Below are 18,749 nucleotides of genomic sequence, written 5' to 3' on the forward strand. Positions count from 1 at the left end.
ATCAGTATCTGATCGGCGTGGGTCAGCCATCCGGGACCCCTGCTGATCAGCTGTTTGAGAAGGCACAGGTGCTCCCGTGAGTGCCACGGCCTTCTCAGTGATTAAGAAGTACAGCACTGTACAATGTATAGTTGTGCTTGGTATCGCAGCTCAGTCCCATTCTCTTGAATGGGGTGATCTGGGCCTTGGCCATGTGACCAATCAACATGTCGGCACTGGCCTAGGGAAAGCTGAGAAGGCCACGGTGCTTCTCAATCAGCTGATCTGCAGGGGTCCTAGGTGTCTGACACACACCAATCAGATACTGAGGACCTATCCTGAGGATAGGTCATCAGTATTAACCCCTTCAAGACCATGCCATTTTTCACCTTAAGGACCAGGCCATTTTTTGCAAATCTAACATGTCACTTTATGTTAAGATAACTTCAACACGCTTTTACTTATCCAAGCCATTCTGAGGGTACTATCTCACTTGCGGCATAGGAATCCGGATCTGTCAAAACGTATGCCAACTGATGGCATTTGTAAGACTGATCAAGATCCTGATCCATCTGACAAATGCATTGAAATGCCTGAAACGGATCCGGCATTTATTTTTTTCGGTCTGCGCATGTGCAGACCGGAAGGACGGATCCAGCATTGCGGTATTTTGAATGCCGGATCCAGCACTAATACATTCCTATGCTTCGGTATTATCTCCGTCCTGAAAACTCAAAAAGACTGAACTGAAGACATCCTGAACGATTGCTCTCCATTCAGAATGCATTAGGATAAAACTGATCAGTTCTTTTCTGGTATAGAGCCCCTAGGACGGAACTCAATGCCGGAAAAGAAAAACGCTAGTGTGAAAGTACCCAGAGATTGTTTTCTCATCACATATTGTACTTCAGGATAGTGGTAAATTTTAGTCAAAATATTTCATTTTTATCTACAAAAAAATAAATAAATAAATAATTTTACAAAAAAAATTGAAAAATTCTCAATTTTCTAAATCTCAATTTCCTTGCTTTCAAAACAGACAGTGATAACTCCTAAAAAGGAGATTTTTTGTGAAACTCACCTGTGAAATCTTTTTCTCGTCTTTTCCATTGGGGGACAAAGACCATGGGTATAGCTTAGGCCATTATTAGGAGGAGACACTATGCAAATAATAAAAAACAGCTCCTCCTCCACTGGCTATACCCCCATGCTCCAACAGGAGGACCTCAGTGCATGCAAAAGCAGTAGGAGAAGGAGATCAAAAACCAAATATGAACAAAGAAAAGCAGAACCAAGGAACACAGCCACCGTTAACCATAAGGTCCCACTAGAATAGAACCAACCCCTCCTGCAACAGACGAGAATGGGTGGGAGCTGTGTCCCCCAATGGAAAAGACGAGAAAAAGATTTTACAGGTGAGTTTCACAAAAAATCTCCTTTTCTCGCCCATTCCATTGGGGAACACAGACCATGGGAGGTCCTAGAGCAGTCCATGGGGTGGGAAGACCAGCACCTCCAGAGGGAAGACATCCAACGGTTAAACAGGAAACACAGCCTGCAATACCTTGCTCCCAAGAGCAGCATCAGCCGACGCCAAAGAGTGTAGCTGGTAGAACTTTGTAAAGGTATGTAAGGACGACCAGGTGGCCGCCTTACAAAGATGTGATGTAGAGGCTCGATTGCGCCTAGCCCAGGAGGCCCCCCACCGCCCTGGTGGAGTGCGCGGTAACCCCTGCTGGGGGAACCCTACAGCGGGACCGATAGGCCATGGCAATAGTCTACTGAATCCACCAAGCCACAGTGACCTTGGAGGCCGCCAGACCCTTCCGAGGCCCCTCGGGAACCACAAAAAGGGAGTCCAAGCTGCGAAATGCGGCAGTAACCGACAGGTACACCCGTAAAGCATGGACAACATCCAGAGAATGGAGAGCGCGCTCCTTGGGGTTTGCCGGGGCAGGGAAAAAGGATGGCAGGACTATGTCCTCATTAAGGTGGAAGGCGGAGACCACCTTGGGCAAAAAGGAAGGGACAGGGCGCAGTACCACCTTGTCCTTGTGGTAGACCAAAAAGGGATCTTTAGAGGAAAGTGCGGCCAGCTCCGATACCCTCCTGATAGAGGTGATGGCCACCAAAAAGACCACCTTCCAGGTGAGAAAACTCTGTGAAATGTCCCTGAGGGGCTCAAAAGGAGCCGCCTGGAGAAAAGACCGAACCAGGTTCAGATCCCAGGGGGGCAGAGGAGGGACATACGGAGGGACCGAATGCGCCCGCCTGCACCGGACCTAACAGAGCCAGAGAGCGCTGTAACAAAATGGCCAGAGCGTAGACCTGACCCTTCAGAGAGCTCAGGGACATTCCCATCTCAAGACCCGACTGGAGAAAGGAGAGGACCACCAGAACGGAGAAATGAAGGGGAAAAACACCTATCTTCTCGCAAAAGGCGAGAAAGGCCTTCCAGGTACGATAGTATATCCGGGAGGAAGCTGGTTTCCTGGCTTTGATCATGGTCTTCATGACAGAGTCCGAGAAGCCCCTCTTCTTCAAGATGGTGGTCTCAACAGCCACGCCGTTAAAGTGGTTGTAAATTCTGGTGGAAGAGAGGTCCTTGAGACAGCAGGTCCTTCCTGAGAGGAAGAGGCCACGGAACATCCGCCAGCATCCGAGTGACCTCCGAGAACCAGGCGCGGCGAGGCCAATCGGGGGCGATGAGGATGGTCGGAATTCCTTCTGCCGCGACCCTGCGAAGAACCCTTGGGAGTAGAGGCAGTGGTGGGAAGACATAGAGGAGTGCGAAGTCTTGCCACGGAGACACCAGAGCGTCCACCCCGTACGCCTCCGGATCCCGAGCTCGGCCAGGAACGTGGGAACCTTGTTGTTGAGCCTGGACGCCATCAAGTCCACGTCCGGGCGGCCCCAACGGCGACAGACGTCCTTGAATACGTCCGGATGCAGGGACCACTCTCCCGGATCCACCCTGTTGCGGCTGAGAAAGTCCGCCGTCCAGTTTTCGACCCCTGGGATGTACACTGCAGACAATATTGGAACGTGAGCCTCCGCCCACTGGAGGATCCTCTTCACCTCCTGAATTACCGGCCAGCTGCGGATTTCAGCCCTGATGATTGATGTAGGCCACGGCTGTGGCATTGTCCGACTGGATCCTTACTGGGAGACCCGCTAGTAGGGGGGTCCAATGAGACAGAGATAAATTGCTCTGAGCTCCAATATGTTGATCGGAAGGTGGGCTTCCACTTCTGACAACACCCCCTGAACCGTCCAAGCCCGGAGAACGCCGCCCCAACCCAGGAGACTGGCGTCGGTAGTGACAACTGTCCAGGAGATTGGGAGGAAGGATTTCCCCAATGTCAGATTCTGAGGGGACAGCCACCACTGGAGGTCCATGCGAACCCGAGGAGGAAGGCGGATCCGAGAGCCCAGACCCCTCGATGTCCTGTCCCAGAAGGACAGGATCGCCTCCTGCAGAGGCCGAGTGTGAAACTGGGCAAAGGGGACTGCCTCGAAGGAGGCCACCATAAGCCCCAGAACCTGCATGCACTCCCGGATGGAGAGACACGGGGAATGCAGAAGGCGAGACACTCACTCCCGTATCCGTGAGAACTTGCAATCCGGGAGGAATACCTGGGCTGCAGTAGTGTGCATAATCATCCCCAGGAAGGTCACCCTCTGGGAAGGTTGGAGAGAGGACTTCAGGAAGTTGATCAGCCAGCCGAACTGTTGCAGAGTCTGAACAGTGATCCTGACGCTGTCTTCGGCCTGGGGACGAGAGGGAGCCTTTATCAGAATGTCATCCAGGTAGGGCAGCAGAGATATGCCCCTGGTACGGAGAAGCGCCATGATCGGCGCCAAGATCTTTGTGAATACCCGCAGGGCTGTCGCCAGCCCAAAGGGAAGGGGGACAAGCTGATAATGACGGTCGCCAATGGCAAAGCGCAGGAACCTGTGGCGAGATTCTGCAATAGGGACATGCAGATAGGCATCCCGGATGTCCACCGACGCGAGCAACTCCCCTGGAAGAAGAGAAGCAATAACGGTGTGGAGGGACTCCATTCAGAACCTCCGCACCCGCAGGGACTTGTTTAACAGCTTCAGGTCTAGGACCGGACGCACTGATCCCTCCTCCTTTGGCACTACAAAGAGATTTGAGTAGAAACCTGCCCCCTGATCCTCCAGAGGAACTGGGACAACTACTCCCCTGAGAAGAAGGGAAGAAACAGTTTGTAAAAGGGACGAGTCTTGGGCCGGATCCCCCAGAACACGAGACGGAAAGAAACGTTCCGGAGGTCTGGAAACAAATTCTATCTTGTAACCGGAAGTTACAACTTCCAGGACCCAGGCGTCTAACTGTGCCCGCGGGCACCAGGATGGTTGAGGCTTAAAGGAAGGCTTCTTGCGGGAGTCCTGAGAGCCGCCGGAGGAGGGGCTGTCACAGAGGAGGAGGAGCGCCGAAAGGACTGGTTTCTAGAGGCAGAGGGGCGAGCTCTGAAGGCACGCTTGGATCTAGATTGGGGAAGGGGTGTACTCTTGGCCCCCCGTAGCGTCAGAGATAATCTCATCCAGCTTAGCCCCGAAGAGCCTGGAGCCCGCAAAGGGGAGGTTAGTGAGGGAGCGCTTGGAGGAAGAGTCGGCGTCCCAGACCTTCAACCAGACCTCCATGCGCTGCGTGACAGAGAGGGCCGAAATCCGCGCAAAGAGAGTGCTGACATCCAATGATTCCTCACAGAGGAATGTTGTCGCCTGGGACATCTGGAGGATGAATTTTAGGGTGTCCGCAGAGGCATCCTGCTCCGCGAGGTCCTATGATGGCGCTGCAATCACACCGAAAGCGCCCTGGCTACCCAGGCCGAGGCGAACGCGGGCCGCAGACCTGTGCCCGGCAGAGAGAAGATGGCTTTGGAAAGAGAGTTCAAATGCCTGTCAACGGAGTCCTGTAGGGAGGACCCATCCAGGACTGGTATTGCCGTATTCTTAGCCAATCTGGCCACCGGCGGGTCGACCTTAGGAGAAAACCACTGCTGCACGTTATCTGCCGGGAAAGCATAAAGAGTATCCATGCGCCTTGTGGCAGAAAAACGGTGATTAGGGCGTTCCCAAGCCTTAGAAAGGACCTTGGCGAACTCGCCATGAATGGGGAATGTGACTGCCTCCGGTTTTCTGGAGTGGAAGAGGGGGAATTCCTGGCTACTAGTAGAAGGGGGGTCCCCCTGGATGTCAAAGGTGTCATGTACCGCCGTGACCAAGTCTGCCACCATGGTGGAGAGCTTAGGTGAGGGTTCCGGCTCCGTGTCCTCGTCCAAGCCGGACCTTTGCCCTTCAAACCTGTAATCCCTGCGAATGGGAGAGGCTGAACAGGGGGAAGGGGGAAGCAGAGTCATCCGAGGAGGGATGCTGCTGCGTACGCTGCCTCTTAACGGACGAGCGTCCTCTGTGGGGGGAATCGGGAGGTGGAGCGGTGCTAACCACAGGCGGTGGATCAGTGGCAGTCATGCGTTCCATAAAGGCCATGGCCGCGCGCGAGACTTGGGCCAAGTCCGCGGCCGCCCTAGCTATGGCAGAGGCCCAGGAGGGCTACGAAGGGGGTGGATGATCCCGTCCCGAGGCAAGGCAAGAGTCACAGGAGCCTGTAACCGACAGTGGCAAGCAGCAGACCTTACAGGATCCCAGTGGGACCTGAGGTGTCGCTTTAGATTATTTGGGGGCCCCAGGTTTAGGCATGATGGCGGCAATCCCGGAGTCAGGGTCTCTTACCGTTTTGCAGAACACTGCCTGTCCTACCGTGACCTGTGAGGAGCTGGAGTAGCAGTCAAGCATGGAGAGGCGCTGAGGCAAAGCGGAAGCGGCGGAGCCGACGCGATAGGCTCCGCCCCCCCAGACGCGTCACAGATCGCAGGAAAAAAATTGCGGGAAATAAGGAAAAAGGCAGACCCCGACTCCAAAAATGGCGCCCGCCGCCAGGATGCATAGGACAAGGAGGAAACCCTCCTCCCTCTCAACCAGCCGGCCCTCCCAGATCCACAGGTAAGCCCTAAAGAACCGTGTCACAGTGTGAGCACGGGGGGAGGGGGAGTTTACAGGAGAGCCGTTGTACTTATGAGTCCTGCAGTCTTCACCCTCTGTTCCGGACCAGCAGGGGGTCACCTCTTCAGTCATCTGGCACAAGGAGTGGCAGTGCACTGGATAGAGGGCAGGACTAGGTGACCCCGGATCTGGTAGGCCACCGGAGCTGCAGGTCGAGCCCGGTTCCATTTATCTTCTGGGGGGAAGGGGAGGTAGCCGGGGACGGTCATTCGACCCCAGCGCTCGCTCCACTGAGAGACCAGGGACGCACCATGCGACCCTGCGTCCTCTGTTTAGAAAAAAACAAACAGGAGAAGACAACTACAGGGACAACCCTGCAGGAGCAGGAGTGTCACCTTCTTATCCGACACTAAGCTAAAACTCCTCCTGTTGGAGCATGGGGGTATAGCCAGTGGAGGAGGAGCTGTTTTTTATTATTATTTGCATAGTGTCTCCTCCTAGTAATGGCCTAAGCTATACCCATGGTCTGTGTCCCCCAATGGAATGGGCGAGAAATAGTTATTACTTTACATTTCCCATATGTCTGCTTCATGTTTGGATCATTTTGTAAATGACATTTTCTTTTTTTGGGACGTTAGAAGGCTTAGAAGCAAATCTTAGAAATTTTAAGAAATGTTCCAAAACCCAATTTTTAAGGACCAGTTCAGGTCTGAAGTCACTTTGTGGGGTTTACATAATAGAAACCACAAATAAAATGGCCCCATCTTATAAACTACACCCCTCAAGTTATTCAAAACTGATTTTACTAACTTTGTTAACCCTTTAGGTGTTCCACAAGAATTAAAGGAAAAAAGTAGATGAAATTTAAGAATTTCACTTTTTTGGCAGATTTTCCATTTTAATCCATTTTTCTATACTAACAAAGCAAGGGTTAACGGTCAAACAAAACTCAATATTTATTACCCTGTTTCTGCAGTTTACAGAAACGCCCCATATGTGGTCGTAAACTGATGTACGAGCACACGGCAGGGCGCAAGAGGAAAGGAACGCCATGAGACTTTTGGAAGGCAGATTTCACTGGGATAATTTTAGGTTTCCATGTCCCATTTGAAGCCCCCCTGTTGGACCCCTAGAGTAGAAACTCCAAAAAAGTGACCCCATTTTGCAAACTACGGCATAAGGTGCCAGTTTTATTGGTACTATTTTAGGGTACATATGATTTTTGGTTGCTCTATATTAAACTTTTTGTAAGGCAGTGTAACAAATAGCAGCTGTTTTGGCAGTTTTTATTTTTTGTTATTTACAATGTTCATCTGACAGGTAAGGCCTCTTTCACACTTGCGTTGTTGGGATCCGGCATGCACTTCCGTTGCCGGAGGTGCCTGCCGGATCCGGAAAAACGCAAGTGTACTGAAAGCATTTGAAGACGGAACCGTCTTCCAAATGCTTTCAGTGTTACTATGGCACCCAGGACGCTATTAAAGTCCTGGTTGCCATAGTAGGAGCGGGGAGCGGGGGAGCGGTATACTTACAGTCCGTGCGGCTCCCGGGGCGCTCCAGAATGACGTCAGAGCGCCCCATGCGCATGGATGACGTGATCACATGGATCACGTGATCCATGCGCTTGGGGCGCCCTGACGTCACTCTGGAGCGCCCGGGGAGCCGCACGGACGGTGAGTACACTGCTCCCCCGCTCCCCACTACACTTACCATGGCTGTCAGGACTTTAGCGTCCCGGCAGCCATGGTAACCACTCTGAAAAAGCTAAATGTCGGCTCCGGCAATGCGCCGAAACGACGTTTAGCTTAAGGCCGGATCCGGATCAATGCCTTCCAATGGGCATTAATTCCGGATCCGGCCTTGCGGCAAGTGTTCCGGATTTTTGGCCGGAGCAAAAAGCGCAGCATGCTGCGGTATTTTCTCCGGCCAACAAACGTTCCGTACCGGAACTGAAGACATCCTGATGCATCCTGAACGGATTACTCTCCATTCAGAATGCATTAGGATAATCCTGATCAGGATTCTTCCGGCATAGAGCCCCGACGACGGAACTCTATGCCGGAAGACAATAACGCAGGTGTGAAAGAGCCCTTAGATTATGTGGTATTTTTATAGAGTAGATTTATACGGATGTGACAATACAAAATATGATAATAAAGCATTTGTAAAAAAAAGATTTTTTTTAGTGTCTCCATATTCTGAAAGCCATTTTTTTGGGGGGGCGACTGTCTTATGTAGGGGTTCATTTTTGTCAGTATGAGATGACGGTTTGATTGGTACTATTTTAGGGTGGTATTACACTTTTTGTGATGTAAGGTGACAAAAAATGGCTTTGACACAAATTTTATTTTACCTGAGGGGCTAGTTCATGTGATATTTTTATACAGCAGGTTGTTACGGACACGGCAATACCTAATATGTATACTTTTTTATTAATGTTTTACACAATAAAAGCATTTTTTGAAAAACAAAAAATCATGTTTCAGTGTGTCCATATTCTGAGAGCCAAAGTTTACTTAATTTTTTTGGGCGATTGTCTTAAGTAGGGTCTCATTTTTTGCAGGATGAGGAGGCTTTTTCATTGGTACTATTTTGGGGGGCATACTTTTTGATTGCTTGGTGTTGCACTTTTTGTGATGTAAGGTGACAAAAGAGACGATTACTCGTACCGGTAATTGGATTTTCCAATAGCCTCCACAACGGCTCTCCAGGAGGGTGTCCCCGCCTCCCCAGGACAGGAAACAATGTAGAAGCTCAGACTTAAAAGGCCCCCTCCCCTTACCTGCTTCAGTTAATGATATAGGACTCGGTTAGTTCGTTCAAGAACTGTATTGATATAATGATAACATAACATAACTCCCACAATAATTACACAACTTGGGTAGGGAATCCAGTGCCGTTGTGGAGGCTATTGGAAAATCCAATTACTGGTAAGAGTAATAGTCTCTTTTCCCCGGCGCCTCCACAACGGCACACCAGGAGGATTAATAGAGAAACAAACTCTAGGGTGGGACTACTGCAGATAAGACTTTTCTGCCAAAAAAACTGAAAAATAAGGAAAAAAAAATAGAACATGTAAAAAACAAATAAAAGCGGCCAAACTAGAGACCGAGAGATTAATTGCCAAAGAGAGTAAAACTAACCCTAAAATGTTCTTCAATTATATAAATGTTAAAAAGTATAAATCTGAAGGTGTCGGCCCTTTAAAGAGTAATTGGGGGGGTTGTCGCAGAGAGCGACGAGGAGAAAGCAAAGCTGTTAAATATTTTTTTCTCCAATGTATTCACTGAGGAAAATATGTCAGATGACATGCAGAATGTAAAAATAAATTCCCCATTAAAAGTGTTCTGTCTGACCCAGGAAGAAGTACATCAGCGACTTAAAAAGATTAAAATAGACAAATCGCCAGGACCGGATGGCATTCACCCCCCGTATCCTAAGGGAATTAAGTAATGTCATAGCCAGACCCTTATTTCTGATTTTTTGCGGACTCTATACTGACTGAGGGTTTTCTGAGAGATGCTATCTTAGAGCATCTCAAGGGAAATAAGCAAATAACGCCCATATCAGCATGGCTTCGTGAGGGATCGGTCATGCCAAAATATTTTAATCAGTTTCTATGAGGAGGTAAGTTCTAGACTTGACAGCGGCGAATCAATGGATGTCGTATATCTGGACTTCTCCAAAGCATTTGACACTGTACCACATAAAAGGTTAGTATATAAAATGAGAATGCTCGGACTGGGAGAAAATGTCTGTATGTGGGTAAGTAACTGGCTCAATGATAGAAAACAGAGGGTGGTTATTAACGGTACACACTCAAATTGGGTTACTGTCACTAGTGGGGTACCTCAGGAGTCAGTATTGGGCCCTATTCTCTTCAATATATTTATTAATGATCTTGTAGAAGGCTTGCATAGTAAAGTATCAATTTTCGCAGATGACACTAAACGGTGTAAAGTAATTTACACTGAAGAGGACAGTATACTACTACAGAGGGATCTGGATACATTAGAGGCTTGGGCAGATAAGGTTTAACACTGACAAATGTAAAGTTATGCACATGGGAAGGAATAATGCAAGTCACCCGTACATACTAAATGATAAAATACTCGGTAACACTGACATGGAAAAGGATCTAGGAATTTTAATAAACCGCAAACTAAGCTGCAAAACCCAGTGTCAGGCAGCTGCTGCCAAGGCCAATAAGATAATGGGTTGCATCAGAAGGGGCATAGATGCCCGTGATAAGAACATAGTCCTACCACTTTACAAATCGCTAGTCAGACCACACATGGAGTACTGTGTACAGTTCTGGGCTCCTGTAAACAAGGCAGACATAGCAGAGCTGGAGAGGGTCCAGAGGAGGGCAACTAAAGTAAACTGGAATGGGGCAACTACAGTACCCAGAAAGATTATCAAAATTAGGGTTATTCACTTTAGAAAAAAGACGACTGAGGGGAGATCTACCGTATTTTTCGCTTTATAAGACGCACCTGATTATAAGACGCACCTAGGTTTTTGAGGAGGAAAATAAGAAAAAAAATATTTTGAACCAAAAGGTGTGCTTTTGGTGGATTTTGAACTAATGGTCTGGGGATGACACTGTTATGGGGCTCTGTGGATGACGCACTGTTATGGGGGATCTGTGGATGACACACTGTTATTGGGGGGGATCTATGGATGATGCACTGTTATGGGGGATGTGTGCTGTGAAAAATAGGGCCATGAGGGGGGCCAGCATAAGATGCTATATGTGTGGTTGACACACATATAGTATCTTATGCTGGTCCCCCTCATGGCCCTATGTTTCACAGCATTACAGTATTTTATTCTTAGGATTAAATAAATATTTTACATACAGAATCAATCGCTTTCCATTTGATAAACTAGCTGACACTGATATATCGCCGGCCGCTATGCTGCACAGTGTGGCCGGCGATACATCAGTCACAGTGCGGGGAGGGAGGAGGGGCTGGAGGCAACTCACAGCGGGGCCCGGTGCAGTCACTGTAGTACACCGGGCCCCGCGCACAGAAGTCTCTTTGTATGTAAAATCTTTCATTAATCCTTTATACCGTAAATCGCTCTCCTTTTGATAAACTTTACTAGCCTAATCGCCTGCATCAGTACTCACTATGAATGTAGCGTGCGGTCCCTCCGGCGCATGACTTCAGCCTGCTCCTGCTTCATTAATGAAGTGGGAGGAGCGTGACGTCAGTCACACGCCGGCCGGACCGCACGCTACATTCATAGTGAGTACTGATGCAGGCGATTAGGCTAGTAAAGTTTATCAAAAGGAGAGCGATTTACGGTATAAAGGACTAATGAAAGATTTTACATACAAAGAGACTTCTGTGCGCGGGGCCCGGTGTAATACAGTGACTGCACCGGCCCCGCTGTGAGTTGCCTCCAGCCCCTCCTCCCTCCCCGCACTGTGACTGATGTATCGCCGGCCAGACTGTGCAGCAAAACGGCCGGCGATACATCCGTGTCAGCCCTGTAAAAAAAGTCAACCATCGTTTTATAAGACGCAGTGTCATTTCCCCCCCTCTTTTGGGGGAAAAAAAGTGCGTCTTATAAAGCGAAAAATACGGTAGTTAATATGTATAAATATATCAGGGGTCAGTACAGAGATCTATCCCATCATCTATTTATCCCCAGAAATGTGACGAGGGGACATCCTCTGCGTCTGGAGGAAAGAAGGTTTGTACACAAACATAGAAAAGGATTCTTTACGGTAAGAGCAGTGAGACTATGGAACTCTCTGCCTGAGGAGGTGGTGATGGTGAGTACAATAAAGGAATTCAAGAGGGGCCTGGATGTATTTCTGGAGCGTAATAATATTACAGGCTATAGCTACTAGAGAGGGGTCGTTGATCCAGGGAGTTATTCTGATTGCCTGATTGGAGTCGGGAAGGAATTTTTTTATTCCCCTAAAGTGGGGAAAATTGGCTTCTACCTCACAGGTTTTTTTTTTGCCTTCCTCTGGATCAATTTGCAGGATAACAGGCCGAACTGGATGGACAGATGTCTTTTTTCGGCCTTATGTACTGTGTTACTGTGTTGCCATACAATAAATCATGATTTTGGAGTACATCTAATTTATAATGTAGCAAGAAAAAGAAACAGGGGCGGCACAGTGACGTAGGCAGTCCAACTCAAACAGCGTGGAGCAGGTAGTGGGCTGCTAGGATCTTCACACTGAAGGCGGTGCTCAGCTACTGACAGTAGAGAGGCAGTCACAAACGCAACAACGGAGAATGAATAAGTAGCGGCACTCACCAGTGTGATGAAAATCAAACAGGTACTTTATTCAAGTTGGCAGGGGGCAGACAATTCTATACACACATGTAGAGAGCAGCGACGGCCGTTTCGCGCTGGCAAGCGCTTCCTCAGGCTCTGCGTCGGCGCATGTATTGCGCGTCACCGGCAGTTGTCAGTACGATCGACAACACAGCTGTGCCTTCATTAAAAGGTCAGTATAAAAATGTATATATACATGCAATCAAAAAACAAACAATAAGCAGGCAATGACACAAATAGAAGCAATTATAACAATGTATGACTACAAAAAGGAACTTAAATCGTTCCTATCATTTAAACCCAGTTCACCCAGGGCTTGGGTCCGCAGAATCCACCTAGCTTCCCTCTGCAGGAGGAGTGTGTCTCCCCCCTGCAGAGGGGTGGACACACTCGAGCCCCGTGAAGGAAATACAGTCAGTGCTGCCTCCATGTGTGTTCCTAACATGTTCTATGAACCTTGGGCAACCTTTACCAGTTTTGACAGTTGAAATGTTCTTACTCTTTCGAATAGGCACCTGATGGTTTTCCCAACATAGAATCGCCCGCAGTCGCAAAGCAGCAGATAAACTACGTAGGTGCTCCTGCAGTTAATAAAGGTTTGGATTCTATGCTGGGTACCACTGAACTCAATATACTTCTTTTGGGAGTTATGTGAACACAAAGAACAGGAACCGCAACGAAAATTGCCTTTAGGAATATTATTCCTAAGCCAATTACTACTTTTGATAGTCTGGAACCTGCTTCTTACAAGCCTGTCCTTAATTGTATGGCTTCTTCTAAAGGATATGATGGGTTTCTGCTTTGTGAGTTCATTCAAGGTTGCATCCCTCCTCAAAATATCCCAATTTTTATGCATCACTGAGCGCAGTGGTGTAGGGATCGCCATAGCAACCATAGCAGTGGCTATGGGGCCCTACGCCACTGGGGGCCCGTCCGGGCCGCCTTCTGTTGATTTTTTTTATTTTTTATTTTATTTACATACACACCACACACAGGCAGCCAGGCCCGAGCCGCGGACCGCCCTCCCACTACACTAGACTAGTGTAGTGGGCGGGCGGTCCGCGGCTCGGGCCTGGCTGGGGAGGAGTCAGGACTGGAGCAGGGCGCACGCAGGGCCGGGCCGACACAGTCGCTGGGGAGGCTCCAGCCAGGCCACTGAGTAGCTCAGAAGATCCGATGGTATATTCTAACCACCAGGCGTTCCCCATGGTGACTGGGACGCTTGCCTGGGGGTTAGAATATACCATCGGATCTGAGTTTTCACGAGCTCAGTGAGATCGTAAAAACTCAAATCCGATTGTATATTCTAACCTCCAGGCGTTCCCATGGTGACAGGGACGCTTGCCTGGGGGTTAGAATATTAAAGTATATTTCTAAACTAATCAGTAACTAACTACTTTAACTTTAATCATTGACATTGCTGATCTCTTTACTGGGATATCTTACTCTGTCTTAGCTCCGGTAACAGCAGGCAGTGCGGGAGGGCGGCGCTCACTCACTCACTGACGTCACGCGCCTGCGCCGCCTAGTGGGAGGAGCAAGCGCGTGACGTCAGTGAGTGAGCGCCGCCCTCCCGCACTGCCTGCTGTTACCGGAGCTAAGACAGAGTAAGATATCCCAGTAAAGAGATCAGCAATGTCAATGATTAAAGTTAAAGTTACTGATTAGTTTATAAATGTACTCCTGTGAGCATCGGGGAGGGGGATCTGTGGATGTTACTGTTTAGGGGAGGTGGGGGATCTGTGGATGGCACTATTTAGGGGAGGTGGGGGATCTGTGGATGGCACTATTTAGGGGAGGTGGGGGATCTGTGGATGGCACTATTTAGGGGAGGTGGGGGATCTGTGGATGGCACTATTTAGGGGAGGTGGGGGATCTGTGGATGGCACTGTTTAGGGGAGGTGGGGGATCTGTGGATGGCACTGTTTAGGGGAGGTGGGGGATCTGTGGATGGCACTGTTTAGGGGAGGTGGGGGATCTGTGGATGGCACTGTTTAGGGGAGGGGGATCTGTGGATGGCACTGTTTAGGGGAGGGGGATCTGTGGATGGCACTGTTTAGGGGAGGGGGATCTGTGGATGGCACTGTTTAGGGGAGGGGGATCTGTGGATGGCACTGTTTAGGGGAGGGGGATCTGTGGATGGCACTGTTTAGGGGAGGGGGATCTGTGGATGGCACTGTTTAGGGGAGGGGGATCTGTGGATGGCACTGTTTAGGGGATGGGGATCTGTGGATGGCACTGTTTAGGGGAGGGGGATCTGTGGATGGCACTGTTTAGGGGAGGGGGATCTGTGGATGGCACTGTTTAGGGGAGGGGGATCTGTGGATGGCACTGTTTAGGGGAGGGGGATCTGTGGATGGCACTGTTTAGGGGAGGGGGATCTGTGGATGGCACTGTTTAGGGGAGGGGGATCTGTGGATGGCACTGTTTAGGGGAGGGGGATCTGTGGATGGCACTGTTTAGGGGAGGGGGATCTGTGGATGGCACTGATTAGGGGAGGGGGATCTGTGGATGGCACTGATTAGGGGAGGGGGATCTGTGGATGGCACTGTTTAGGGGAGAGGGATCTGTGGATGGCACTGTTTAGGGGAGAGGGATCTGTGGATGGCACTATTTAGGGGAGGGGGGGGTCTGTGGATGGCACTATTTAGGGGAGGGGGATCTGTGGATGGCACGGGGGGGGAGATCATAATTTTTTTTTGCTATGGGGCCCATGCATTTCTAGCTACGCCCCTGACTGAGCGTATATGTTCTGCCATGGGACTGTATTTGAAGGAGAATGCGAACCTCGAATCCCCTCTAGGAGCCCCGATCTGTTTTATTCCTTTTCTCTTTCTACGTCCACTGCTCTTTAATAGAACGGACTGCTCTACTTTTTTCATATCTTTATTGAGCAGATCCTCTGAATAACCTCTAGCCAGTAGTCGCCGTCTCAAATCTGATGCTTGTTTTTGGTATCCACTATCCCTACTGTTGATTGGCCTGAGTCTGATGAACTGGCCGTATGGTACGACTTTCTTGACATTCCATGGATGGAAGCTGTCGTAGTGGAGCAAGGAGTTGGTCGCGTGGGCTTGCGAAAGCCCTCCGTGACCAACTCGTCGCCATCAGCCACATCCAGGAATTCTAACCTCCTACCTCCAAAGTTTAGGGTGAATGTCATTCCCATGTCATTTGTATTGAGATATTTAACAAAATCGTCGCATTAAATTTCTGTACCCTCCCACACTATGAAAACATCATCCACAAAGCGTAGATACGCCTTCAACCTGGGTAAGAATGGATTAGTGGTGGAGTATATGTACTTGTCCTCCAACCTGGCAAGGTACATATTAGCGAACGTACAAGATACGGGGGTCCCCATAGCCGTACCCAGCCTTTGCCTATACCACTCCTCTCCAAACTGAAACACATTGTTAGTTCAAATAAACTCAAGTGCCTCACCAATGAAGTCACAAAAAAATCAGACTCTTTCCAAGGTTGGTAACGATGTCAAGGACATCGTGGCTGAGGGCGATGAGTTGGTCACGGAGGGCTTTCGCAAGCACACGCGACCAACTCCTTGCTCCACTACGACAGCTTCCATCCATGGAATGTCAAGAAAGTCGTACCATACGACCAGTTCATCAGACTCAGGCGAATCAACAGTAGGGATAGTGGATACCAAAAACAAGCATCAGATTTGAGACGGTGACTACTGGCTAGAGGTTATTCAGAGGATCTGCTCAATAAAAATATGAAAAAAGTAGCAGTCCTTTTCCCAGGAGGATCTATTGAAGAGCAGTGGACGTAGAGAGAGAAAAGGAATAAAACAGATCGGGGCTCCTAGAAGGGATTCGAGGTTCGCATTCTCCTTCAAATACAGTCCCATGGCAGAACGTATACGCTCAGTGATGCATAAAAATTGGGATATTTTGAGGAGGGATGCAACCTTGAATGAACTCACAAAGCAGAAACCCATCATATCCTTTAGAAGAAGCCATACAATTTAAGGACAGGCTTGTAAGAAGCAGGTTCCAGACTATCAAAAGTAGTAATTTGCTTAGGAATAATATTCCTAAAGGCAATTTTCGTTGCGGTTTCTGTTCTTTGTGTTCACATAACTCCCAAAAGAAGTATATTGAGTTCGGTGGTACCCAGCATAGAATCCAAAGCTTTATTAACTGCAGGAGCACCTACGTAGTTTATCTGCTGCTTTGCGACTGCGGGCGATTCTATGTTGGGAAAACCATCAGGTGCCTATTCAAAAGAGTAAGAGAACATTTCAACTGTCAAAACTGGTAAAGGTTGCCCAAGGTTCATAGAACATGTTAGGAACACACATGGAGGCAGCACTGACTATTTCCTTCACGGGGCTCGAGTGTGTCCACCCCTCTGCAGGGGGGAGACGCACTCCTCCTGCAGAGGGAAGCTAGGTGGATTCTGCGGACCCAAGCCCTGGGTGAACTGGGTTTAAATGAATGATTTAAGTTCCTTTTTGTAGTCATACATTGTTATAATTACTTTTATTTGTGTCACCACACCGTATTGCCTGCCATTTGTTTTTTGATTGCATGTATATATACATTTTTACACTGACCTTTAATGAAGGCACAGCTGTGTTGTCGATTGTACTGACAACTGCCGGTGCCGCTACTTAAAAGGGTGACGCGCAATACATGCGTCGACGCAGAGCCTGAGGAAGTGCTTGCCAGCGCAAAACGGCCGTCGCTGCTCTCTACATGCGTGTATAGAATTGTCTGCCCCCCTGCCAACTTGAATAAAGTACCTGTTTGATTTTAATCACACTGGTGAGTGCCGCTACTTATTCATTCTCCGTTGTTGCATCTAATTTATAATGTTTAAAGAAAGTATTTGGATTCTTCCACATAGCTGCTCTGCATATTTGCTCTACTGAGGCAGAGGCATTTTCTGCCCATGAAGCCGACACGGCTCTGGTAGAGTGCGCTTTGGGGGGGTTAAGCTTCTCTGCAGGTAACAGAACTCGATAGTGTTTCAGATCCATCTGGATATGGTACTCTTGCTTGCCGCTGATCGCTTATGCTGGCCCTGATACTGAAGGAGGAGATGGTCCGATTTTCTGAATACTCCTGAGACTTCCAGGTAAGTTAGCAGACATCTTCTGACATCCAAATTATGGTATTTTCTCTCTAAGTCAGAGGCTGGATTTTCACAAAAGGATGGAAGCGACACCTCCTGTTGGTGATGGAATTTTGAGGCCACCTTGGGTAGGAACATCGGGGTGTGTCTAAGGATAATACGGTCCTCTAACACTGAGATAGGGTGCGCAGCAGGAAAAGGCCTGAATCTTGCCTACCCTTCTGGCAGACGTTATTGCCAGTAGAAAGGCGGTCTTTAGGGTCAGGAGCTTAAGTGGGATGTCCTGCAAGGGCTCAAAGGGTGCTTCCTTTAAAACCTCTAATACTAAATTCAGGTCCTAAGGAGGAATGGTAGAATGAATAAATGGGCATTTTCTGAATGCTCCTTTTATGAATCGCTTTATTAATGGTAAGTCTGCTAGCTTTACTTCAAGAAAGCTACTTAATGCTGAGACTTGCACCTTTATGGTGTTAGGTCTGAGACCTTTGTCAAGGCCTGCCTGCAAGAAATCCAGTATGAGTGGAATATTAGCTTCTTGACTGTGGTATAGTCTGTCTCCTGAAAACTCCAGGAATGTTTTCCATGTTCTTCTGTAGATCCGTGAGGTGGAGTCCTTTTTACTACAAAGTAGAGTGGATATTACGGACGGAGTCCTTTTTACTACAAAGTAGAGTGGATATTACGGACTCTGATAGGCCTCTTTGTTGTAAGTGGACCCATTCACTTTCCACGCTGTTAAATGAAGTCTTGCTACATCTGGATGGAGCACTGGACCCTGGCGTAGTAGTCCCGGATACGACGGGAGAGACCAGAATTGACCTGCCGACAGATTGTAGAGTGTAGACACCCATCTGATGGATGTGATCGCTACAAGAAAAACTACCTTCCAGGACAGGATTCGGAGTGAAATCTCCCGCAAAGGCTCAAAGGGGGAAGCCTGGAGCACTGAGAGGACTAAATTCAGATCCAAAGGCGGTAAAAGGAGGCCGGTACGGAGGAACTGTATGTGCCACTCCCTGAAGGAAGGTTTTTACAGGCTCCAGGGGGCCAGAGGGCGCTGGAAAAGGATAGAAAGCGCCGACACCTGACCCTTCAAAGAACTAAGGGCTAGACCAAGGTCCAACCCCGATTGTAGGAAGGATTGGACCGTGGGGAGAGAAAAACAAAGTGGGGGGATGTTCCGGCTTTCACAGAAGCCCAGGAAGGACCTCCAGGTCCTGTAATAGATCTTGGATGATGCAGGCTTCCTGGCCTGAATCATAGTGCGGATGAGATCTGCTGAAAACGCTCTTCGCATCAGAATGGCGACTTCAATAGCCACGCCGTCAAAC

The 18,749-nt window shown here is 48.8% G+C and overlaps 1 protein-coding gene across 2 annotated transcripts in view; it reads right to left on the reverse strand.

Annotated features, from left to right (window-relative positions):
- The window catches only part of AHCTF1 (AT-hook containing transcription factor 1), a 289,329-nt gene that overhangs the window by 76,765 nt on the left and 193,815 nt on the right, over positions 1-18,749 (reverse strand). The gene's annotated exons all lie outside the window — the stretch shown is intronic.

Source organism: Bufo bufo, chromosome 4 (genome assembly GCF_905171765.1).
Source record: "Bufo bufo chromosome 4, aBufBuf1.1, whole genome shotgun sequence".
In the NCBI taxonomy this organism is placed as follows: Eukaryota; Metazoa; Chordata; class Amphibia; order Anura; family Bufonidae; genus Bufo; species Bufo bufo.